The sequence below is a fragment of the Heterocephalus glaber genome, unplaced genomic scaffold (assembly GCF_053883595.1).
Source record: "Heterocephalus glaber isolate CG9 unplaced genomic scaffold, H.glaber_assembly_v1.0 deba00001428, whole genome shotgun sequence".
NCBI classification, from domain to species: Eukaryota; Metazoa; Chordata; class Mammalia; order Rodentia; family Bathyergidae; genus Heterocephalus; species Heterocephalus glaber.
In genome coordinates, this window is record NW_028258293.1 from 14,002,952 (window position 1) to 14,030,320 (window position 27,369).

The 27,369-nt window shown below is 35.9% G+C and overlaps 1 protein-coding gene and 2 pseudogenes across 22 annotated transcripts in view; 2 read left to right on the forward strand and 1 right to left on the reverse strand.

The window, feature by feature from the left end:
- The window catches only part of Sox6 (SRY-box transcription factor 6), a 689,857-nt gene that overhangs the window by 155,520 nt on the left and 506,968 nt on the right, over positions 1–27,369 (forward strand). The window lies entirely within an intron of this gene.
- Positions 275–26,041, forward strand: LOC147827979 (ethylmalonyl-CoA decarboxylase pseudogene; annotated as a pseudogene). The gene is made up of 2 exons (XR_015451503.1): positions 275–285; positions 7,772–26,041. The product of XR_015451503.1 is annotated as an ethylmalonyl-CoA decarboxylase pseudogene (transcript).
- On the reverse strand, positions 9,374–10,837 carry LOC101696877 (tubulin beta chain pseudogene; annotated as a pseudogene).

The following is a 27,369-nucleotide window of genomic DNA, read 5'->3' on the forward strand; positions in this document are numbered from 1 at the left end:
CAAAAAAAATATGAGAAAAGGAAAAAAAATGGAAACAAGGTCTTTGCAAATAGGGAAGGGTGGGGGGAGGTGGTGAAGGGAGGGCAGGGGAATGGGGAAAAAATAAGAACCAAGATACTCATGTAATGGTACAAGATCCCCATGATGAATCTAACTGTATTTTATACCTAAAATGTACCAGTAAACTTAATGGGAAAAAAATAAGCATATGTCTTCTACATCATTATCATTATTTGATTTCTTTCATTCAGTGTAATGCTTTTGAGTTCCATCGATGCGTTGTAGGTAACAGTCATTTATTTCTTTAATTTGCTGAGTAGTATTCCTTTGTATAAATGTGTGGCAGTTTGTTTATTCATCACTGCTTGATGGTTATTTGGGTTTTTTCCAGTTTTTGGAGACCATGAGTAAAGCTACTGTGAAGATTTGCAAATGAAACTTTGATTTGCTGTATGTTTTCATTTCTTTTGGGTAATTACCTAGGTATGGGATTAGTATAGTGGATGATAAATGTATGTTTACTTTTTTCAAAAGCTGCTGTGTAGTTTTCCAATATGGCTGCACCATTTTGTATCCCATTAGCAATTTGTGAGTTTCATTGCTCTATAATATCACCAGCATTTGGTATGGTCAGTTTTGTTTCGTTTTTTAAATTTAGTGGTTCCTTAGATTAGAAGATGCAGAAACAACTTCAGACATACTCAGCCACCTCATCTTTGACAAAGGAGCCAACCACCCTCATTGGAGGAAAGATAGCCTATTTAATAAACGGTGTTGGAAAAATTGGATCTCAACCTGCTAAAGATTAAAACTAGACCCATACCTATCACCATACACTAAACTAAGATCAAAGTGGATTAAAGATCTAAATATTAAAACAGAAACACTAAACTTGCTGGAAGATAAGTTAAGTAGAATTCTTGAAGACATTGGCATAGGAAAAGACATTATGAACAAAACCTCAGTAGCACGGGAACTAGCACAAAGAATCAACAACTGGGATCTCATCTTATTAAAAAGCTTCTGCACTGCAAGAGAAACCACCGATAGAGCTAAGAGACAACCTACAATGTAGGAAAATTTTTTAGTAGCTGTACCTCAAAGGACTACTATCTAGAATATATAAAGAACTGAAAAAAATCAGACCCCCCAAATTCAAAGACCCAGTTCAAAAATGGGCATGTGAAATGAACAGACAATTTCTCAGACAAAGAAGTAAAAGCAGCAAATAAACATATTTAAAAAATGTTCAACATCACTGGTCATTCAAGAGATGCAGATGAAAACAACACTGAGATTCCACTTCACCCCACAAAGAATGGCTGCTATCAAGAAATCAACCAATAACAAATACTGGCAGGGATGAGGGGAGAAAGGAACCCTTCTCCATTGTTGTTGGGAGTGCAGACTGGTGCAACCACTGTGGAAATCAGTTTGGAGATACCTCAAAGAACTAGGGCTAGAGGTTCCATTTGACCCAACTATTCCCCTGCTGAGTATCTTCCCAAAAGAATTAAAAGAACATACCACAGCGAAATATGTGCACCCATGTTTATAGTGGCACAGTTTCTAATAGCTAAAGCTTGGAAACAGCCCAAGTGCCCATCAACTGGAAACTGGATATGTTTTTTTTTTTTTTTAATAAAATGGAGTACTACTCAGCCATAAAGAATGAGAAACTAGAGACATTTGTAGCTAAATGGATGCATATTGACGCCATACTCTTAAGTGAAATAAATAGGACACACATTTGTAAATACTGAATCGTTTCTCTGGTGTGAGAGACTGAAAGCATAAATAAGGATTAAAATGATTAAAATGAATAATTGATAATTTGAAATAGGAAAAGGTCCAACGGGGTAGGGAAGTGGGAGGGGAAGGGGACAGGAAAGAAGGGAAAGGAAAAATTATAAGAAAAGAAAAGAATGGAAACTAAATCTATGTAAATAGGGAAGGGTGGAGGGGTTGAAGGGCGTACAGATAATGGGGAAAAAATAACAACCAAAATGCATCATGTACAGGTACAAGGACCCAATGATAAATGTAAATGTACTGTATACCTAAAATATACCAATAAAAGAATTTAAGCAAGAAAAAATATTTAGTGGTTCCAACCGACTTACAGTAGTATCTCATTTGCCTAATGACTGATAATTTTTTCATGTGCTTATTTTCATGTGCTCACCTTTATCCCTTTGGAACAATATCTTAAGAGTTATTACTTTTTTTAATTAAATTGAGAATCTTTTATAGATTCTGGATATATGTCTTATCTGTTTTATAGTGTGCAGCTATTTATCTCAGAATGGGGTTGTTTCATTTTCTTTTTTGAATTATGTATTCATTGTAGGATGTCTGAATCTAAATAACATGTGCATTATCTTACATATTTGTGATGACAACACTTAAAATCTACTCTTTTTGCAGTTTTCAAGTATACATATAATACATTGTTTTAAAGTGTAGTTCATCACGTCATATAACAGATCTTTTGAACTTACTGCTCATGCCTAACTGAAATTTTATATCCTTTGGCCAAGAGAATTTATCCTTTTATATCCTCTCCCCATGTCATTATAGGTCTTCATTTTAACAGTGTCTTTCAAAGAGCAGAAATTTTTAATATTGATTAGATCCAATTTTTCATTTTTTTTTCTTTTATGGTGTGTGGTTTATAGAAATTTCCCAAACCTAGGAAGTTTTTTGAATATTTTTTCCCTACAAGTTTTAGATTGTATATTTAGTTCCTACAAGTTTTAGATATGTGATATATTTTGGCTGCATTTTTATGGGTATGATAATGTGAGTGATTGGTCAATGTTCTTTTTTTTGCATAAAGAGCTTCAATTGCTTACAAGTATCTTTGTAGAAATTACAAATACAGAAATTTTTCAGTTTCTCTTGTGGCTAACATTTATTTCATTATTTATACCTCTAGTAAATCCAGATTTTCATCTAGTGTTACTTTTCTTCTACATGAAAACTCCCTTTTTCATTTTATGTAGTATAAATCTGATGCAGAAGAATTTGTTTTATACTTTTATTTGTTTGAAAAATATCTTTATTTTGCTTTCATGTTAGAAAAATATTTTTGCTAGTTTTAGAATTCTAAAGCAGTAGTTTTTATTTCTTCAGTATTTTCAAGATGTTGCCTAATGGTCTTTGTGTTTGTATAGGTTCTACTGGAGAGTCTGTTTTTCATTGCTGCATATATATTGTGTCATGTGTATTAGTCACCACTGTGGCTGTTTTTAAGATATTCTCTTTATAACTGTTTTTGCAGTATTTTGATTAGGATATACCCATGTCTTCTTGATGTACTTTCTTTTTGTTTATTCTGCTTGTGCTTTTGTGAGGTTTTTGGATGAATGAATGTATAGTTTTATTCAAATTTAGAAGGCTTTGGCTGTATTCTTTTTTTTTTCCCCCATTAACTTTATTGGTACTTTTTAGGTATACAATACAGTTACATTCATCATTGGGATCTTGTACCATTACATGAGTCTCTTGGTTCTTATTTTTTTTCCTCTTCCCTTGCCCTCCCTTAACCCCCTCCACCCTTCCGTATTTGCAAAGACCTTGTTTCCATTTTTTTCTCTTCTCATATTTTTTCCTTTACCTTTTTTCCCTTCCCCTACCCCTCCCAATTCCCCTGCTCTTTTAGACCTTTTCTTCCTGTTACACAATATCAGTTGTACAATTTTAAAATTACAAAATTAAGATCTAGGCGACATTACCACAGATTTTACAGAATTTAAAAGGATATAGAAAGCATATTACAAAAATCTGTTTTGAAATAAATTTGACAACTTCTAAGAAGTACCTTGGAAGACAAATTAATGAAACTAACTCTGGAGGAAATACAAAATTTGAATAGTGCCTATTAAAGAAAGTATATTCCTAGCTTGAAAACCGACCTATATGACAACAGCAGGCTCATATATATTTTAACTGATAAATTATATCAAACAATTAAAGCAGAAAAAAGAAGAAACACTTCTCCCCTCATTTTAGGAACTCAACATTGTGCTAATCCTAAAATTGGATAAAGATAATAGAAGAAAAAAATATGAACATAGATAGAAATTTGTTTAACAAAACAAACTATTAGAAGTCAGATCTGGCAGGATGTAGAAAGTGGTTTTGTTATAGGGATGGCAGTGTTGGTTCAGCATTGGAAGATCCACCCCCAAAAGTCATCATTTTAACAGAGGAAAGAAAAAGCCATATGATCCTGTCACTAGTTGGAGAAAAAGTATTGGACCAAATTCTACAGCTGTTCATGGTAAAAGCTGTCAGGAGACTAGAAGTAGAACAGAACCTTCTCAACAAATTAAAGATATGTACTCCATACTTCCAGCGAGAACACCTTGTCTGAATGGAGAACATACAATGCTTTCTCCTTAAGGTGGGGAACAAGGGCAGATATGCTTACTCTTTATCTGTCCATGAAACTTTGAAACCTAGGCCCAACCAAAATCGTCTGGCAATAAAATGACACAGCTAGAGGCCGGGGATTTAGCTCAGCGGTTCTGCCGCCTGCCCTGCAAACGCAAGGACCTGAGTTCGATCCCCAGTATAAAAAAACCCCAACAAACAAAAGAAAGAAACTGTTGGAGAAAATGACACAACTAGGATAGGCTTGGCATGGCAGAAGCAAAATCTTTATATGTAGATGAAATGATCATCTACAGAGAAAAATACTAAGAAATCTCTAGGAGCCCCTAGAACTTGTACTTGAATTTAGCAGGATTAGAAAACACAAGGTATATATAAAAATTCAGGTCTGTGTATACTTGCTATAAATGAAGAACTGGATATTGAAATTTAAAAGTTATGTAGGAGTACAAAGGACCTAGAAAAGTTAAAAACAAAAACAAAAACAAAAACAGTATTGGAAGACGTTTAGTACCTAATTTTAAGACTTCTTCTAAAGCTACAGTAATCAAGGCAGTGTTGGTGTAAGGAAAGACATATAGATCATTGGAATAAAACAGAGAATCTAGAAATAGAACCACACATATATGGTCCACTGAATTTTGAAAGATTATTTAACATTAGCATTTTATAGACTATAAACTTGATTCAAGAGCCGAGGAAGAGAGAGTGTCTTCAGCAAACGGCACTAGAACGCCTGGTATCTGTATATAAAAAATTAACCTTAACCCTTTTTTTCCATACATGAAAATAACTTGAAGGGATCTATGAACCTAAATAAGAAAGCCTAAAAGTATAAAACTTTAAGAAGGAATTATAAGAGAAAATGTTTATGAATTCAGGGTAGGCAAGAACTACCTAGTATACACAAAACATGATGGATAAAAGAAAAAAATTGATACATGAGATTCCATCAAAATTTAGAACTTTAAATGACATCATTAAAATGAAAAGTAGTCCTTAAACAGATCATATTAACAATGCATATAACCTATGAGCAGAATATATAAAGAATTCTTAGAGCTCATTAATAGACAACCCAATTAAAAAGTAGACATAAGAAGATGATAAACAGCCAGTATAGCACAAGGAATGGTGTGCAACTCTAGAATCAGAAAAATACTAATCAGTACAATAACAAGATTGAATTATACACTCATTAGGGAGATGAAGTTAAAGGTTTTAAAAGCCTTGTCATGACTTTTTCTTTTTGTTGGATTCTCCCCCTTCGCATTTAATTTGTCACGCCCAGTGGATTCATTTTGCTGGGTTTCCTGGGGTTGTGATCCTCATTGTCTTTTCCTAGGGTATTGTCTAAAATTTTTTAAGTGCCAGTTTGGTATTCATGCAGTTCCTGAGGTGCTCTTTATCATGAAAGTATCTTATTTCTCCATCAATTTTGAAAGATAGTTTTGCAGGGTACATCAATCTGGGTTGGAGGCTATTTCCTTTAGGGCTTGAAATACATCACTCCAAGCTCTTCTTGCCTTGAGGGTTTGCATTGAGAAGTCTGCTGTGATTCTGATGGGCTTTCCTTTGTATGTGATTTGTTTCTTTTCTCTCACTGCTTGTAGAATTTTATTCTTCTGTTGGATTTCTGGAATCCTAACTATTGTATGCCTATGTGTAGTTTTTTTTGATCAAGGCTAGCTGGAGTCCTATATGCCTTATTTATCTGTATGTCTAGTTCTTTTCCCCTCCTTGGGAAGTTTTTTGCCATCACTTCTGTGAATAGTTTTTTTATGTCATCTGCACTCTCTCCTGTTTCTTCATTAACTCCAATCAGTGTTATGTTATTCTTCTTTGCATCATCTAGCAGCTGCTGGATTGATTTCTCCTGTTCCCTTACAATTTTAAAGCAATTTTTCTTTTCCTCTTCACTAATTGCAATCTTATCTTCTATATCTGAAATTCTATCCTCACATTGGTTCATTCTGCTGCACAGACTTTCGATGGAGTTTTTAATCTCTTGGAAATCTGTATGTGTTTTATGGATTCCATTTGTTTCCTATGTTGGGATTCCATCATATTCCTCAGATTCTTTATTTTTTTTTATCTGTGTCCTCTCTAGATTTATTAATCATGTCTTGCACCATGAGCGCAATCTTTGCTGTTATCTGAGTAATTATTTCTGATTTCATTTTTCTCAGATCCTCTTTTTTTGCCAGTTCAGGGAGTCCAGGTGGTTGAGTATCAGAGTGTTCCATCTTGTTTCCCTTTGGGGTTGCTATAGGTGATCCAGAAGTCTGTTTTTGAGGCTTGTTTATGTGTCTTCTCATTTCCACGGGGGGCGGGGGGGCGGTCCTTCTGGCACCCACACGGCTCACCTTCTCTGCCCTAGGAGCTTGGGATGGCAGCGGGGGAGCTTCCTTCCGGGTGCTGTGACTGGCTCAGCTTCTCTGCCCTGGGAGCTTGGGATGGCGGTGGGGGAGCTTCCTTTTGGGTGCTGGGACCAGCTGAGCTTCACTGCCCTAGGAGCCTGGGATGGTGGTGGGGGAGCTTCCTTCTGGGTGACTTTGGCTGTATTCTTCCCTCACTTTCTCTTCTGTTCTGGAGTACTTTATGTCTGTTAATTTTCTTTTTTTTCCTCTCAGTGCTTCAATAATTTGTATTGTTTGAATAATTCTATTGCTAGAGTTCAAATTCTACTGTTAATCCAGTCCAATGTGTTTTTCATTTCTAATATTATTTTCTTCCATTCTAGAAGTTTTATCTGTGTCATTTTATATCTTATATTTTTCTTCTTAATATGGTCATGTTTTCTTTTATATTTTGAGCATAAGGAGAGCAGTTTTTAATATCTTTTAATTTTCTCTATTAATTTTATTATCTCTGTCACTCCTTGGTCTGTTTCTATTGACTGATTTTTTTTTCTAGTCATGAGTCATATTTTCCTGCTTCTTTGTAAGCCTATGATTAAAAAAAAATATTCAGACAACGGAAATTCATCACTTCAGCAATTAAAAATTTTTTGATTGCATTACTGGGGATTGAACCCAGGTACTTTGTACTGCACTACATCCCCAGTCCTAATTTTATTTTTCAAGGCAGCGTCTCACTAAGTCACTCAGTTGTCCAGGCTGGGCTTAAAGTTTCAATGCTCCTGCTTCAGCTTCGCAGAATATTGGTATTACAGGCACGCACCACCACACCTGGCTCATTTCAGGAATTTTAAAGTGCATAATTCAATGGCATTTGGTTCATACATAGTATTTTACAGACATTATTGTTATCTAGTTCCACAAAATTGTCACCACCCCCAAAGTAAAACTGTGGATGAAGGAGTGCTGTAGGAGAGGAAGAGGATATGGAAATGGCAAAACATTTTTTGAAGACGTTATCTCTGCCTGCAAGGACAAACAGCTATACCAAATGGGAGTGTCACTTGTAATATTTATGGCTTCCATGTCAAAGAAGTGAAAAAGACACTTCAGCCATTTCCTGGTGGATCCACTGACTGTCAAAAGGAAGACAATGACATTGACGTTTTTACTCTGAAGACGCCTAGCATCATGAATGCCTTCTCATGTGTTACAATGCTGGAATTTTTGGAAAACATTTTTTGAATTTGAAAACTGGGCAGAAGGGATAGGACTCATTGTCCATAGGACCAAACTACTTTCTCTTTGGGATCAGATCAAAATGCTGTGAAAGCATTAGAGAATGGAATGGCCTTATCTATGTTCATGCAAAACACAGTAACAAAATTTATTAGACCTTCTTTAATATGTGTTGTGCTGGCTCAAGTCAGGTATTGAGTGGAGGAGCAGAATACACTACAGTATATGATTTCAGGTTAATGACTCCAGGTAAGTGAGATGAGATTTGTCAACAAAGAGATGAGCTGAGGTAGTGCTACCAGGTTCTCTGAAATCATTGGCAGTAGACTAGCTTTCACAATATTAAGTTTGTCCCTCAAACTGTGTTCAAAGAAGCTTTAAACATAGGAATGGTTTGAGAGGTCTTGCAGTCTTCAGATGAAACTAAATCTCTTGCAGAGGTACAAGGGTGGCTGATAGAGTTTGTAAATGGGCTTCTGGCAGTCATCACAGCTTTCAAAAAATCTGTTTCTTCAGGCAAAGAGCCATTTTTATTTATTTATTTATTTATTTATTTTTTGAATTCCCATTTATTTTTGGCTCTTGGGGCAATGTTGTCTTTTCAATATGAAAAAAAGCAAGTTCAACACAAAATAGAAATGTGAAGTGTAGGACAGGACAAAAATCAAGAGTGAGGGCAATAGCAAGAGATGAGATATGCAAAAAAGACGGGGTTTCCTTGCCCATCTGGGGAGTGACCCAGACAGGAAGGTGGCCATGTGCACCTTGCAGGACTCGCATGCTCCGTGGGGATGGGAAGGGGATTCCCAAAGGCTTAGGGGCACCAGCAGGCTTCCCCTCCAAAGGGAAATGGGTGCTCTGGACAGCCGAGAGGGAGATAAATGGAGAGAATACTGTTCACCCCTCTCTTGAAGCTGAGACAGGGCCTAAATGGACCTGGAAGCGGGGACTCCGCCTTCCCACACTGCCCCAGAATGGAAACACGCCATCCTTCTCATACTGACCACTACTCTACCTTTCCCTTGGGCTCAGGACGGTGGACATTATACGGGTTTTCAGCACCTGGCTGGTTCTAAATGAGATCTGGAAGAGACTCAACTTCTTAGAGAATTATTCTGAAGACAGATATATTAACTGGACAGTGAGAAGTGGGTGCCAGCAGAAAATACAAGGTCACCTAGAATGACAGAAATCTAGGACTGCCAGAGTAGAGAGAAAGAGGAGACATCCAACAAACAAGTATTTATTGAGTGCCTACTATGTGCCAGGCACTGTTCTACACCCCCCAAAGAAAAAAGAGGCAGCAAACAAATTGTGAAGGTAAGGGGCGGGTGAGGAGGCTGATGTGAGAAGCCTGAGGTGAAGGGGACTCCGGGTTAGGCCTCCTCTTTGGCCTCCTCCCCGAAATCCTCTTCCTCCTCGGCCATGGCATCCTGGTACTGATGGTACTCAGACACCAGGTTGTTCATGTTGCTCTCGGCCTTGGTGAACTCCATCTCGTCCATGCCCTCGCCCGTGTACCAGTACAGGAAGGCCTTGCGCCGGAACATGGCTGTGAACTGCTCCGAGATGTGCTTGAACAGCTCCTGGATGGCCGTGCTGTTGCCGATGAAGGTCACGGCCATCTTCAGGCCATGGGGAGGGATGTCGCGCACGACCGTCTTCACGTTGTTGGGGATCCACTCCACGAAGTAGCTCCTCTTCTTGTTCTGCACATTCAGCATCTGCTCTTCCACCTCCTTCATGGACATGCGGCCCCGGAAGACAGCAGCCACTGTCAGGTAGCGGCCGTGGCGCGGGTCGCAGGCAGCCATCATGTTCTTGGCATCGAAGACCTGCTGGGTGAGCTCAGGCACCGTGAGGGCACGGTACTGCTGGCTTCCGCGGCTGTTGAGGGGTACAAAGCCAGGCATGAAGAAGTGGAGACGCGGGAAGGGCACCATGTTGACAGCCAGCTTGCGGAGGTCGGCATTGAGCTGGCCGGGGGAAGCGTAGGCAGGTGGTGACGCCACTCATGGTGGCGGAGACTAGGTGGTTGAGGTCCCTATAGGTGGACGTGGTCAGCTTGAGGGTGCGGAAGCAGATGTCGTACAGCGCCTCATTGTCGATGCAGTAGGTCTCATCGGTGTTCTCCACCATCTGGTGCACGGAGAGGGTGGCGTTGTAGGGCTCGACCACGGTGTCGGACACTTTGGGCGAGGGCACCACGCTGAAGGCGTTCATGATGCGGTCGGGGTACTCCTCGCGGATCTTGCTGATGAGCAGGGTGCCCATGCCGGAGCCTGTGCCACCCCCAGCAAGTGAGTCAGCTGAAAGCCTTGCAGGCAGTCGCAACTCTCTGCCTCCTTCCGCACCACGTCCAGGACCGAGTCCACCAGCTCAGCACTCTCTGTGTAGTGGCCCTTCGCCCAGTTGTTGCCTGACCCGGACTGACCAAAAACAAAGTTGTCTGGTCTGAAGATCTGGCCAAAAGGACCAGAGCAAACAGAGTCCATGGTCCCAGGTTCCAGATCCACCAAAATAGCGCGAGGGACATACTTGCCACCTGTGGCTTCACTGTAGTACACGGAAATTCGGTCCAGCTGCAGGTCACTGCCCCCTTGGTAGGTCCCGGTGGGGTCGATGCCGTGCTCATCGCTGATCACCTCCCAGAACTTGGCACCAATCTGGTTGCCACATTGACAGGCCTGGTTGTGCACGATTTCCCTCATGGTTAAAATTAGCTACTTTTGCTTGCCTCCAGGAATGTACGGGGCAAGAAAATATGTGGGCTTTTTTCCTTTGCTGGTCGCGGGCTGGAAGGATGGAACATGCCCCGGAGGCTGGAGCAGCGAGATCCGAACGCGGCAGGAAGATTCTGAGAGGCAGAGCTCAGGGGAGGCAAAGAGCTATTTTTAGAGGTGGCACTACTGAATGAGAGATCTTTTAGGAATAGTGTAGGGTGGATCCGCAAACAAAGAGGCTATTGCTAAGAAAAAAATTTTAATGAACAGTTTTTTAAAAATGCAGATGTACTTCAAGTAAAGTTCCAATGATTAATATGTACGAAAGTTAAATGATATTAAATATGAACATCAGATTACTTTGAAGTCTACTAGTATTCAGATTTGATTTTAGTAATTTTTTGAATATCTAAACTCATTGGCCTAGTTTTTTTTTTTATTTTAACTAACATTTGGTAACATATACAACAATTTTTGCTTAAAAATTATTTCTATTAATTCCTGCATTTTATAATTGTTCTTAGCCTATAATCAAAGATAAGATTTTAAAAGGAAAAGTTTCTGCATAAACCTATTCTAAGAGTTACTCTTTGTAAAACTCTGTCTTACCTGGAAATAACTTAAAAAAATGACTTAGTGAATTTTGCAGTTAAGGAAAAAAAGTGGAGAGGAAACAGATAACAAGAAAATACGAGAAAGTGTGATTGACTATATTCTTATGCTCCAATCAGCCAAAGGCATGGGAAATTGCTCTTCATTTAAAGAAAAAAATGCATGCTACTACTTCTACAAACTTGGAGCCTTATTTACTTGACCTTTTCAATAATTAGTATTCTATTTTAAATTACCTACTAAGTAGTGATAATCATATTGTGACACATCAACTGATGACAAATTGGCCATTCATTTGTGTGCCCTGGAATTTTCAAGCAAATAATAAATTACACTGTCGATAGTTTCAAAATTAAAACTATCAAAGATTTATGAAGCATCTGGCAATCTAAATTTGCATTTTATATTAGATTTGTATTTTTTTTCTGAGAATATCTAACTTTTTTTCTTTTATAACTAGCTATCTTTTTTTTGTTACTGGGGATCAAAGTTAGGACCTTGCACTTGTGAGGCAGGCAGTGGAACCACTGAGCTAAATCCCCGCCCCTATAACTAGCTTTCTTTTAAAAGTAAATTTAATGGGCCAGGGATTTAGCTCAGTGGTTCTGCCGCCTGCCCCACAAGTGCAAGATCCTGAGTTCGATCCCTGGTACCAAAAAAGAAAAAAAGTAAATTTAATAAAAATGTACAACTCAAAACTTTTAAACAATCATCCCAGTAATTCACCTCTGTAACAATGTATAAATGAAAGAATTAACTCTCAATCCTAACCTATCACAAGAGGTAAAAGATAATTTCAGAGTATTGACAGTTTTAAATTGATGTTTTTCTTTTTGAGACAGGGTCTCAATATGCAGTTCAGGCTGCCCTTGAACTCATTATGTAGCCAAGGCTGGTAATCCTTTTGCCTCAGCCTCAGCCTCCTGAGTTCTGGGATTACCGGTGTTCACCTCCATCCCTGGTGTAAATTGTTGTTTTTGCTTTTGTAATGTTCAGCTCACATTTAAGAATCATAATAAAAATAAATTGCATATGCTTTAGCAAAATGATCCTACTTTTCTGAGTTAGGAAAATATAGTAAGACTGACTCCTGTTTTTTTAATTGTAGATTACCATGTGAATTCAGTACCTTCCACCTTGCCAAGATATAAAAACTGCCTAATAAAAATGGATTTTCTGATTTACAAAACAAAACAAAATCCCAAAACTAAACAAAACAAAATCCCCATACCTTTACTTTTAAAGAAGTCACTTCATTTGTCACTCCTTTTTAGCTACTGGTAAAAACTGATCATTCTCTTTGTTGAATTGCCTTTTTTGTATTTCATATAAATGGAATCACACAAATGTTTAGCCTTTGTTTCTAGCTTTTTTTGCTTGGTATGATTTCTGGGCTCATCCACATTATAGCATGTATCAGCATGTTATTTTATGGATAAATAATACTCATCTGCTGACAGAAGTGGGTTATCTGCCCCTTTTAGTTACTATAAACAATGCTGTTGTGAACATTTATGTGTAAGTTTTTGCTTGAACACTTTTTTGTTTTTGGTACTGGGGATCGAACTCACAACCTTGAGCTTGCGAGGCAGGCATGGTGCCACTGAGCTAAATCTCTGGCCCTAGAGCACTTATTTTTAATTCTTTGGTAAAATACCTAGAAGGAGACTGCTGTAATTTCATGTTTAACTTTTTGAGGACATGCCAAATTGTTTTCCAAGGGAGTGCATTTTTTACATTTCACCAGTGATGCATGAGGATTCCAGTTTCTATCCTAGTGGGTCATAAGTGGTATATTAGGGGTTTTGACTTATATTTCCCTAAGATGTTAAGCATTTTTCATGTGCTTGTTGGACATTTATATATTTTCTTTGGGAAATGACTATTTCAGTCTTTTGTCTATTTTAAAATTGGTTTTTTGTGTTTTCATTGTTGTGTTGTAAGAGTTCTTTATGTACTTATAGTCACTTATTAAATACTTGATTTGGAATTATTTTTTACATTCTATGGGATTTTTTCACTTTCAGAATAGTATCATTTGATACATGAAAATTTTAAGTTTTTAAGATGTTCAGTGTATCTATTTTTTCTTTTGTTGTGCTTTTGGTGTTACATCACTGCAAATGCATGATTTCCTCATGTGCTTTCTTCTAGAGTTCTATAGTTTTATTTCTTATGTTTAGAACTTTGATATATTTTGAATTATTTTTTTGAATACAGTGTAAGGATCTTTTGCATATGGATGTCCAGTTTTCTCAGATGCTTTTGTTGAGGAGATTATTCTTTCCTCAATGAATGTTCTGGGAATCCCTATTAAAAATCAGTTGACCATAGCATAGATGCATGGGTTTATTTCTGGACTCTTATTTCTATTCCCTTGATCTATATGTCTGTCCTTGTGCCAGTACTACCCAATTTTGACTACTGTGAATTTGTGGTAATTTTGAAATGAGAAGTGTCAATCTTCCAGCTTAGGTCTTTTTCAAGATTATTTGGACAACTCAGGGCTCTTTGAAATTTCATGTGAATTTTACAGTCTTTTCATTTCTTTAAAAATGCTCACTGGTTTTTACAACAATTATTGTTAACTTATACATGAAAACATAAAAATTGTGCATATTAGTGGGGAATCATTTAATGTTTTGATACACATACACACTGGATAATGTTTAAATTATTTAAAGCCTATTTATCTGCTCAAACATTTGTCATTTCTTTATAGTAAAACATTTCATAATCCTTTCTTCTAGCTTTTTGAAATGCATAGTACATTATTATTATCTACATTCCATCATGGCCATTAAGGTTTTTTTTTTTTAACACCCATTCATGATAAAAACCTTACAGAAAATTGGAATAGAAGGTCTTTATCTCAACCTGATTAAGGCTAGCTATGAAAAACCAACAGTCAACATCATACTAAATGGTCAAAAGCTGAAAACTTTCACACTAAAATCAGGAACAAGACAAGGATGCCCACTATCACCACTCCTGTTCAATATACTTCTGGAAACAATAGCCACAGCAATTAGAAAAGAGAAAGAAATAAAAGGAATAAAGATAGGAAAGGAAGATGTTAAACTGTCATTATTTGCTGACAATATGATACTTTACATAGAAGACCCAAAAAACTCTGCCAAAAGACATCTAGACTTAATTGACAGATTCAGTAGAGTAGCTGGATACAAGGTCAACACTGAAAAAGCAATAGCCTTCTTATACACAAATAACAGACTCACTGAGAGAGAAATTAGGGAAACAATTTCTTTTACAATAGCATCTAAAAAAACTGAAATATCTAGGAATCAAGCTAACAAAGGAAGCAAAAGACCTCTACACCGAAAACTACAGCACTCTGAAAAAGGAGATGGAGGAGGATATAAGAAAATGGAAAGACATCCCTTGTTCCTGGGTAGAAAGAACCAATATAGTGAAAATGGCCATACTTCCAAAACTACTATATAGATTTAATGCAATGTTGATTGAAATTCCAACAATATACTTCACAGAACTAGAGAAAACAATCCAAAAATTCATTTGGAACCAGAAGAGACCTAGAATAGTAAAAGCAATTCTAGGCAACAGAGACAAGGCTGGGGTATTACAATCCCCAACTTGAAACTATACTACAAAGCTACTGTGTTAAGAACAGCACAGTACTGGCAAAGAAACAGACTCAAGGATAAATGGAATAGATTAGAAGATGCAGAAACAACTTCAGACATACGCAGCCACCTCATCTTTGACAAAGGAGCCAACCACCATCATTGGAGGAAAGATAGCCTATTTAATAAATGGTGTTGGAAAAACTGGATTTCAACCTGCCAAAGATTAAAACTAGACCCATACCTATCACCATGCACTAAACTAAGATCAAAGTGGATTAAAGATTTAAATATTAAAACAGAAACACTAAACTTCCTGGAAGATAAGTTAGGTAGAACTATCAAAGACATTGGCATAGGAAAAGACGTTATGAACAAAACCTCAGTAGCATGGGAATTAGCACAAAGAATCAACAACTGGGATCTCATCTTATTAAAAAGCTTCTGCACTGCAAGAGAAACCACCGACAGAGCTAAGAGACAACCAACAATGTGGTAAAAATTTTTTAGCAGCTGTACCTCAAACAAAGGACTACTATCCAGAATATATAAAGAACTGAAAAAAGTCAGACCCTCCCAAATTCAAAGACCCAATTCAAAAAATGAGCATCTGAATTGAACAGACATTTCTCAGACAAAGAAGTAAAAGCAACAAATAAATATATGAAAAAACGTTCAACATCACTGGTCATTTGAGAGATGCAGATGAAAACAACACTGAGATTTCACCTCACCCCAGAAAGAATGGCTGCTATCAAGAAATCAACCAATAACAAATGCTGGCAGGGATGAGGGGAGAAAGGAACCCTTCTCCATTGTTGTTGGGAGTGCAGACTGGTGCAACCACTGTGGAAATCAGTTTGGAGATACCTCAAAGAACTAGGGCTAGAGGTCCCATTTGACCCAGCTATTCCCTTGCTGAGTATCTTCCCAAAAGAATTAAAAGAACATACCACAGCGAAATATGTGCACCCATGTTTATACTGGCACAGTTTGTAATAGCTAAAGCTTGGAAAGAGCCCAAGTGCCCATCAACTGGAAACTGGATATGGTTGTTTTTTTTTTTTTTTTTTTTTTTTTTTAAAATAAAATGGAGTACTACTCAGCCATAAAGAATGAGAAACTAGAGACATTTATAACTAAATGGATGCATATTGAGGCCATACTCTTCAGTGAAATACATAGGACACACATGTGTAAATACTGAATAGTTTCTCTAGTGTGAGAAACTGAAAGTATAAATAAGAATTAAAATGAATAATTGATAATTTGAAATAGGAAAAGGTCCAAAGGGGGTAGGGGTGTTGGGAGGGGAAGGGAAAGGAAAGAAGGGAAAGGAAAAATTATGAAAAAAGAAAAAGAAAAAGGAAACTAAATCTATGTAAATAGGGAAAGGTGGAGGGGGTGAAGGGCCCACAGGTAATGGGGAAAAAATAAGAACCAAGATACATCATGTACAGGTAGAAGCACCCAATGGTAAATGTAAATTTATTGTATACCTAAAATGTATCAATAAAAGAATTTAAGAAAAAAAACCAAAAGAAATATATTATTTTTCTAGATGAAGGTAATTTCCTTTAGCCTATGCACAGATAACAATTCAGCCAATCACGGAGATCTCTGAGTTGCTTTTTCTATGCAGCTATCGTATTTTTAGTACTTTTCCCTATCAGTTCTAGTCTTCTTGGTCTTTCTAATCTTCAATACTTATTTCTTTAACTCAGCTAGATTTCTAGGTTTTGTTTGGGACTCACATTGTTCAGTGTTCTGAAGACTTCATGAGCAAGTGTAGGCTCGCCTTACTCATTTTACTTTTCTTAGGGATTTCAATCCTGCACTACCTGTTCAATTCCAAGAACCGTACTTTCTCATATTTTGCCTAACTTCCTAGTAGTTTAAGGCATGAAGGTAAGTCTAGTTCTTGTTATTTTGTGGTCAGAAGTAGAAGTGAATTATGGTGTCAAAACAGTCAAATTGAACTTTTATTGGTGTTAAGTGAATAGGAGAACATCTTAGTTCTTGTAGAGTGCCTGGATGAATTTAAACACCCTTTTCTTTAGTAGGTTTATTTTAGAAGTTGCATAATCCTTAATGCTAGCTGGTTATTAATGATAATGTTTTGCCATTTTCAAGTAAATGCTACCCTAATGACACAGTAAATATCCATAATATTAAGAACTTTAAAAATTCAACACTAACAGCTTATAATTCTAATGAATTAGATTCAAGGCATTTCTGGCATATAGAAGAGGAAATATGACCTTAAAAATCTCTGTTCAAATTTCTTCATTTCTAAAATGAAGATAATAATAAAATTATTGTAAATATTGAGGGAACTGGTCCGTCTTGTCTATCCACCAATCCACCCATAACCTAGTTAGTTTTTAGAAAAGTACTCGGGATGTACTAATATTTGTAAACCAGTATTACCTTAATCACAATCATTTTTTGTATTATTATGTGAAGAAACATTGAAGGGATTATATTATGACATTTGAAGTTATAAAATATTTATCTAATTTAATATCAATTTATGCCTGAAAGTACTCATGTTGAAAATCTTTGAAGATTGAACCTGGTTTGGACTAGGAAATATTAAAATAGAATTCTGGTCCTGTGAAACTTGCATGTTAACTAGCAAACTTTTTCCCCTTAGATCTATAATGTCATCATTGGGACTATCATTACTGAAAACTGAAAGGAAATTAAGCTGATATTTTTACTAGTTTAGAAACAAAAAGGCCTACATAATTGCCATACACATTTTAAATAGACTCAAATTGTTGATTTCATTAAACTGTAAAATTATATTTCAATTAAACTTGAACAAAATATTGTGGTAAATATTGTTCTACATAATAAGTATATTCCTAGAAAGTTGCTTATTCATTTAATATTGGTTAGTTAAATTCACTTCCAAGGTTAGTAAGGAGGAACAGCCAACTAAAAGAAATGCCATTTAGGATAAAGAGTTTCTACCTAGCTAATTAAAAAAATGTTTTTACAGAGAGAGAGAGGAGAGAACTGTTCTTGATTTGGAAATGAAAACTGCATTTTTCATAAGTGAGGTTAGTAGACTATGAGTAATATAACTATTAGCTATCATGTGCCAATTACTGGTCTCTGAGGCTGGAAAAGAAAACAGCCCACTACATCTATCACAGTCTTCAAAATAAAATCTGTTTTTAAAAAAACTTTTAAATTCTAATCATACATAGCATTTGGTGCATCAGAAATGTTTTTATTCATACTATGTTAGTATTGAATAATATTTCTGTTGTAGCTCAACAGAGATTAAATAGAGCTGCATAACTGATTCTGAAGTCATCTTGATTTGCCATTTCATTAATAGAGTTATTAAAATACTTAGTCACATTATTGATTAAAGTACTTATCTTGCTAAATTTGGTACAGTAGGTTTGTTCTGGGAGATTTTTGTGAATCAGTAGTTTAACAGTTCAAACAATTGTTATAGAAATTTGTCTGTGAAGTCATGATTTATACCATTCTTTTTATAACTAACACTATGAAATAAACATGCTATTATAGCAGAATTTGGAAATGGTACATTCTACTTTGTGAAGTTATTACATGTGAATGGCAAGAGATGTAATATAAATGACATGTTTTTATTACTAGCTCCTGTTTTTATTAAGGATAATGAAAACCTTGTGTCTGGGCCTGTGAACACAGCTAAAGTGACCTTTGATGTGACCCACCTGTTGTGCTTTCACAATTGATAATAGTCCCCTAGTGTGAAGGTGATCTGGAGAATAACAGTATACTAACAAGATGGAAAATAACATTTGGAAAGTTTAGTTGCAGAAATTGAACTATATTTGGATCAGGTCCTAGGCAAAAGTAATAAAAACAACCTATTTAACCAAACATTTTGAGAAAAGAAGATATAAATAGAAGACTGACTCATAATGCCATCTGTTTTCAGGGAGAATTGTTGCTTGGGTGTAGGCTTGTCTACCAGGCTCCTGCTTGATGAAATAAACGACTCAATCACAGTTTGGCAATTTTTGCAACTGTGAAGGCATGGATTACAACCAATGCCTGGATTTCAGGTATTCTCAACTATTTCATGGAAAACTAAATAATTTATCTTTTAAGACCAAAAATTTTAAAACAGAAATCATGCTTCAAAAAAGAAACAGAAGGAATGAGCAGTTTTGCTTATTTGATTCTTGGGGCATAGGAATAAATAATAGCTTTTCCTCTTCAACCATATTTGCCCTGAATTTACCTGGAGAGTAGTGCCTGCTAAAGAATTTTATCAATTTTACAGATAAATTTAAAGAAGCTATCATCTGGTAGAAGTTTTCAACAGCTTGCAAAATGCCTTTTTTTTTTTTTTAACCATATACTAGATTCTAATGGTGATATTTTCAGCAAGTCAACATCAGTGTCTCAAAGTAAAAAGACTAATGTCCTACTGTCCTTCAATATGCAGGACAAATCTCATCACTGTGAAATTACTGTTTTATGAAAACATTCACTGATACATCTCTGATTGTAGTTTAGGTTAAAGATAGTTCCTAACTAGTGAATATTCAGTTTAAAACTCCTGCAGAAACCTTTTCCTCTTTCAGCAATTACACGGTTATTAGTACTATGTCTATAGCTTTGGTGATGAAAGTTCAAAGGGTAAGATGAAAGGGTGTGGTGTTAAAGCTCCAGTTGAAGGTGTGATAGATGGTTTATGAATGTCTTATGCTTAATGCTTGGAACTGTTGCTGCCAGCACTGGCGAAGTGTTCCTCCTTAGGATTGTACAGCTCTGAGTGTCAGAAGGGGTCAGTTTGTTTTTGGAGTCCCCAGACAAAACTCAATGCATATTTTCTTGTAGAAACTAGAATGTTATAATTTAGTACTCAGTTGTGAGTGTATTGGTGTAGGATTCTAATTACTATTGTTATCAGTGTTCCTATGGGAAAGTACATTCTAAATTTGAAGAACTTTTGAAAATAAGTCCATCTGTGTGTTGGGAACTTCTGATATTCCAGAGGTTATAGAAATACATTATTTTAGAATTGGAGGGATTTTGGCAGACATCTATTTCAAAATTATTGTATAGATAGGACAGAATTCTAGAAGTAACATGAATCCAGTAAAGTTGGAAAAAATACAATCCCATAGGATAGGGTCTTTAAAACATTATACCCAGTATTATCTACAACTTTATTTCTTTTAGGTTAAAAGATGTTGGTTTGTAAAAATTTCATAATTCTGTGAGGTGCCATTTCAAGAATCCATCATTAGAGAATTTTCCAATATTATTTCTGTGAAGATTTCTGTAACACCAACCAATGTTATTTGATGTGCAGATTAAAAGATCAATATGACTGTATATTTTATTGTACTTATTGCTTCAGCTATGTTTTCTATTACCTCCATCTAGTGTAGTATTGAAATTTTGTTATGGTGCATAAGTGATTGCCAAAAGTGGCTGTTATTGATTCTAAGTTGATGAATATTTTAGTTCCCAATTATGTATGTTTCCCTGATCCTTTATGTGCTCTTCTTCCACAATTTATTATACTATGTTACAGTGGACAATAATATGTGTTCAACACATGTATTATTTTATTGATTTTTAAAAATTTTATTTTATTGATTTTTTAAAACAACTAAATTCGCTGGGTGTAGTGGCCCATGCCTGTTATCCCAGCATTATGGGAGGCTGAGGCAGGAGAATTATAAATTGCCCTGCCTGGGCAACTTAGCATCTTAGTGAGACCCTGTATAAAAATGAAAAAATAGTGTTGGGGATATAACTCAGCGCAAAGGCTCTGAGTTTAATCTCCAGTACTGCAAACAAACAAACAAAACAAAAAACAAATCATCAGAATTATCTTTGGAGCAATGCATTTTATTTATTTGTGATTTTTCTTGATATTTAATTGGATATAAATAAAGCTGTTTGCAGGGAGACTATTTTTAAAAATGACCTTGAACAAATTTATTGTCAAATGACATAGCATAGTTATTCTATTTTATGGGCACTTTCCTTTTAGCATTTAAGATTTTTTGTTTGTTTTTTTTGAGCAGAGTCTCACTATTTAGTTCAGGCTGGCCTTGAACTCACTATGTGGCCCAGACTGGCCTTGAACTCTAGGTGATCCTCCTGTCTCAACCTACTGAGTACTGGGGATTCTCTGACTGTATGTCTCTTGTGCTCAAACACACACCCTAAAAGACAAAATAAAAGGTTAGAGATTTTATTCTTATATTAAAGATAAAATTTCATGTTTTCAGTGAGGGTATACTATTGTCATTCAAATTTTTCTTACTTTAAATATCTTTAGCTTAAGGTATGTGGCAACCACTTGCTGCTTCCGAAAAGGACAGGGAAGAGTTAATAGGTGATTTTCAAGCATATTTTTCAAAACCTCTTACTTCTTGAGAATTCAAATTTTAGAATATGTCTTTCAAGATCTCAGGATGAAAGTTTTAAGCATTTTAATCTTCTTCATTGAGTTTTCTATTATTCCTCTATCTTAATTTTTTAAAGATAAACAGGTTGTCAGCCACTATAGTCACTTATGATCTTGCTCAATTTCACAGGCTAAATTATGCCCCAAATATTAAAGATATATTCATTTAGTTTAAATTATTATGTTTCCATTGCAAGGTACTGATATTATATACTTTTGATTTATGTTGAACATTTTTATGATTTTTTTGCTGAATGAATATAATCAGTATGCTAAGTATTATGTTTTAAACAGATGCCAATCTGTAATTTTATGTCTAAGTATTTTTTGAATGATACAGGGCATCAATATTAAATGAAATTTTAATTCAGTGATTTCATTTTCTTGAAAATATTTCTATCAGAAATTCATAGTATGCTGTATTATGCTGAACATGATGAAATGTTCTCCCCTCTTTCCCTTGTTGTGTACTTGTTGCAGCAATCACCAAAACATTCAAAAGTTTAATTTAAATTGAAATGCTCCTTCATAGAATAAACAGAATATCTCACCTGTAAAGAGTGATTACATTTTGTAAATTTAAGACCTTTGTAATTTATAATTCAGCTTTGCATACCCCAGTGCTTGAAAACATTTGGCATATCATGCCTCAAAAGATATTCAGGATATTTGTGAACTTTGCCATTTTATCTTGACACCAGAGGTGATATTGAGACTGCTCTTTATTTGGGGTTTCTATTATGTCTAGGTCTGTTTTGATGTAGCAGTTTTCTTCACTTTCTCTGAAATATATGCTACTTAAAATATTTTGAATCATGATATAGTGGACATGGATATCCCAGTTCCTCACTCGTGGAAATATTCTCTACTAGCTCTATTGTTTCTAATGCTCCCAAATTATATTACTTTAGTCAAAGGATTATCTGATATATCTAGTTGAAGAATCTCACTACCTCTCATTTTCATTTCTTGTGGTTGTTTTCAAGGTAGAAGAGTTTAGAAAAATTGCTTTTTTTGTGTTAGCTTTCTGCCATGAGAAACTGCAAGAGTAAATGAGGACCAAAATGTATAATAGATAATGTAAAATAGGAAGAAAAGGTCCAAAGGGGAAAGGGAAGTAGGGAGAGGGGTGAGGGAAAGGAAAGAAGGGAAGGAAAAAATGTGAGAAAAGAAGGAAAAACCGGAAATAATGTTTTTGTAAATAGTGGGGGGTGGAGGGGAGGAAGAGAAGGAAGGGGAATGTGGAAAAAACAAGAACCAAGATATATCATGTACAGGCACAAATTCCCAATAATGAATGTGATCATAATGTATTCCTAAAATGTACCAATAAACTTAGTGGAATAAAGAAAAAGAAGAGTGGCTTTGGCTTACAGTTTTGGAAGTTCCAGTCCTTGATGAATTAACCCCATTGCTTTAGGCCATTGGTGGTTACACACTCTGTGGGGAGCATGTGGCAGAACAAAACCATGCCCCTCATCTAACCAGAAAGCATAAGAAAAAGATTATTCAGGGAACACCCCAATGACCTTGAACCTTCCACAAGACCCTTCCTAAAGGTCCAGAGCTCCCAAGAGCATCTCCTGGGAACCGTGCTTTTGACATATGGACCTTTGGGTAACACTTAATATTCAAATTATATTGTTAGCTAGAATTTTGAATGTCACTTTAAAAAGTATTTGTATATTCTCTACTCCTTTCAAGTCAAAAATTTCCTAAAATTTATTATCTAACATGTGTTAAGCTTTGTTCAGTGAGCTCCATGTAACTATTATCTCTTATTCCCCTCAAATGCAATGTTTTCCATGTTTTCTTAAAGATCAGACACCTGAGATTCAGGGATTCAGTTGCCCAAAGTTACATAGAAGTACAGGTAGAATTAAATCCCATATCTTTCTGACTCTGAAGCTACATTTTTGTGCTATATTCTATCTAGTCTCTGTACAGTCACAAATTTTTAACGTGGTATTTTATGTCATATTTCATGGTTAGATTTTCCAATGCCATCTTTTGGCTTGTTTAAATTTAATACATGTGTCTATATTTCATCTACTCACACACATATAAGTTAAAAAAATAGGTCATAGGTTTACTTTGATGGTTTGTGTGTGGGTATGCATAATCATACACTCTACTGGTAAAATTTGTCTTTACATTGGGTTATTTATTCATGGAACTATTGAACTCTTAGTCTTGGCATCAGAATAATTTACTGATACCTGAGAATGAATAGGATAATATTTCTGAGATATATTATTTATGCATCAGTTGATTCCATTCTGATTTAATCTGATTAATTTGACATTCTGATTTGCAGGAAAATATCCAAAGACATAGTTAAACATAGCTTAGTCATATTACTGGAAGATTATGAGTGCAAAATAGCAACACTTGGGAACAAACAGGTGGAGGTTGATGAGGAAAACAGGTTCAAGTTGTAAGGACTCTAACTGACTGCTATAATTTTCATCTTTTACCTGGGAGAATTCTTTGGTTCTCTCTCTCTCTCTCTCTCATATCTTTTTTCACATTGTGTGTTACAGTTTACCACAGTTTTCCATTATACCCAAACAAAATAGCATAGAACACTTGTACATGACTTAATTAGTAGCTTTGGGTTGGACCACTTAGGGTTCACATTTTCTTGAGTAGCATTCTGGGTGACTGACTTGGAGTCTGCTGTAAGATTCGCCAACTTTCTGTTACAAGTGCTAATGTCCTATGGCGCTTCTATAGCTGTAATGGTTGCTTATCTTATTGTTAAACAATTTTCTGCTAGCATAATTATGTATTTAATGTTTTAAATTCTTGAATTAAAAATCAATCATAATAACTTAGCTGTTGCATTAGCACTACAGCATGTTAATATTTCAATAGAATTAAAATTGCAGAAATTGGAAGGCAGAGTAGATTGTGATTTGGAACCTTGAAGTTGTGACTCATGAAAAATGACTCCTTAAATGTGTTGAGAACCACCTATCCAGCTGCAGTATGTTTTTTGGATTTTAAAAAGCACTTGATGCCTATAAGCTAAGCAACCACCAGTCTTAAAAGAGAGACACTATGTGAATATGTGATAGTGTTCAGGAGGCTGTAAAAAAAAACCCCAAAACAAAACAAAACAAAAACCTCAGTGTGCACTTTTTAAAGGACAGGGAAACACCCTAGTGCTGTTCTTATGGGCTGTGAAATCAGTCTAAAAAGTTTTCCCTTGAGGCAAGCTATTTTTGGAAGTACTCTTGCCCAGAAAAGTGCTATCAATTTCTCTGCTTATTTTCCAGTTCCTTGAGTTCTCATTCACATACCTTCTCATTGTTGTACTCATTCCTGCTTATTTTTCCATAAGTTTATTTTCATAGATGTTTCCCTTTTTCCACTACTCTTACATTTTCCTAATTCACTTAGGGAAGTTATTTATTGAAGTTTTTTATAGTCATTACTGGCTTTATTCAAGGACAGACCCTATCTGTTAAGTTAATGCATATAACTTGACAAAGAAAAACATCATGTATAGATGGGAATAAGAGCAAGTACTCTGGAGTCACACAGTCCTGCAGTAGGACCACCAGCTCTCTCCTCACACATCCTCTGATTAACTTGGGACAAGCATTATTTCTCTGGGGTTCAATTTTCTAAAAGATGTGGATGATGCCTTGCTTACAGGGTTGGTACAAGGTATAAGTGATAGAGCTTATATAATGCTTAGCTGGTACAATGACTGGAACATAATGTCTGGAACATTGTACTATGGATAACAATCATTTATTCCTTCCTTTTTTATAGACAAAGTAGACTTCCTCCCCATTGACTTTGGGTCATGGCCATGTAATTTCTGAGTAGCAGCTTTTAGAAGTATTGCAGTTTTCCATCAGACCCCTTACTCTTGTGCCCTCTGTTTTGAGAAGGGCATGTTTCTGACATGGGCTGTATCCTCAACCCAGGTTCCAGAATGAGGAAATGATGGCACAGACTTGAATTTGACTCACAGCCTGTAACGGAGTCACAGAAGCTGACCTGCATCCGCTAACATGTAATATGAGCTGAGAAATAAATATTTGTTGTAAGTCAGAAAGATTTTGAGGTTATGTGTCATAATCTGATTTCTCTTACCAGTTTCTGTATTTGTTATAATTGTTGCAGTCACAGAGAACCCCAAAGTCTCAGTGGTTTAAAATAACAAATATTTATTTCTAAGACATGAATCTATAGGCTAGCTATGGCTGTATTTGGCTCTGTTTGGCCAAATACATTTTCAATCTGCGATCTAGGTTGAAGGACCAGTTCGTGTCTCAGACATGCTATTCTCATAGCAGAATGCAAGAATACAAAAGACTGAACCAAACCATGTAGGTGCATTTAAAGCTTCCATAAAGATGTGGCATATTATCTCATAGTCTATTGGTCAGGCCATGCACCCAAGACTGGCAATGGGACAGGGAAATATATCCCATCCACTGGGAACATTGGAAGTCACATGGCAAAGAGTGAGAACAGATATACAAGATGCCACAGTTGGCATTTGACACATGTTAGATTCCTTCTGTGTCCAACACTTCACATTCCAGGATTATTGAGCAGGTACAAAATACAAAAAAAAAAAAAAAAAAAAAGAAAAGAAAAAAGAAAATTTGGGAGAGATAAATTAGGTCAACTTAATTGTTACCTACATTAGAAATACTAAATACTTTTCTCAGTGTGGGTTTCACCTCAGAGTACAAATTCAACAAAAACAGTAAAGAAAATAGTTGAATATTAGAAGGTGGGTTGGATCTATGTAGACTGAATAAGATTTCCAGAGAGCACTGGGGGAAACTTCTCATCTTGGAAATGCAATTTTATGATGTTGTCAGGTTTCCAGGATCCTAAAATGAAATGACTGTGGCAGTGACCCTTTCCGTTTGACTAATTGCTTGGGTTGATTTTTTTCCCTCCTCAGTGCTCTAGGAATTTTTATGAGCCTCTTTAAAGTAACTGAGCTGCTAGTCAGAATGCTTGTAACCAACAGGTGATATCTGCAATCTGGCTATTGCCTTTGAATGAAAACTCCTTTCGGCCAGCCAAACTGCTTCTTTGGATTGACATCCATTGTGTTAGAGAAGGAAAGTTCACTTAAAAAGTGTTTTAACTATTATATAACCTGCAAAAGTTACATTTGTCCTTCACTAATGCATGCTGATGGGAATAATATTATCTTAGAAAGTGTCTGGGAGAAAAATCCGAAAACTTGATAGAATTAAGTGCTTCTACAGTTCTTAATGCCACATTTAAATTTATTCTGTGGACTTAATTTCTCTACTGTGCTTTATGCCTGTACTTTCTTGTCACTTTAAAAATTTGAGTCTTATATTTTGGAAACTTGATATAGGAAAACTGTATCATCATTGAGATAAATTAGTATTAGTATTAATCATGGAATTTGGAAAAGAGGTTTTCTTTAAGAAGTTTAGCCTATAATAGAATTTAGAAGATATTGTTAATAAATAAATTGTTCTTTCCCCCTAGCTACTGAAAGCGAAAGTTTATGTTGTTTCTCTTCTTTGGTCCTCATTTTTTTCAGAGTCTGGCAAATGTGATAGATCAATAGCCTTCTTCACCCCTTTTTTTCTTTAAAAAGTACTAGTAGGGGGCTGGGGATTTAGCTCAGTGGTTCCGCTGCCTGCCTTACAAGCACAAGGTTCCGAGTTCAATCCCCAGTACAAAAAAATAAAAAGTATTAGTAGAGCTGAAAGGACTCTACCTGCAGAAAAAAGGTGTAATAGGAATTTTGTTAATGGTCTAAATATAAAGGGTAGGTCTAGGTCTAGTAAGATGTAAATAAAATATGCCTTGGATAATGAATTTACTTTTCTGTCCAGCTTTTGAGGGATGACTTATGTTCAAGAATTGAATTCAAGAAATAGAGGTTTTTGAAAAGGCAGATACACTTATTTTGTCATAAAACATGATTACTGAAGAAGTTACTTTTGCAGTTTTGAAAGTAAATTAAAAGA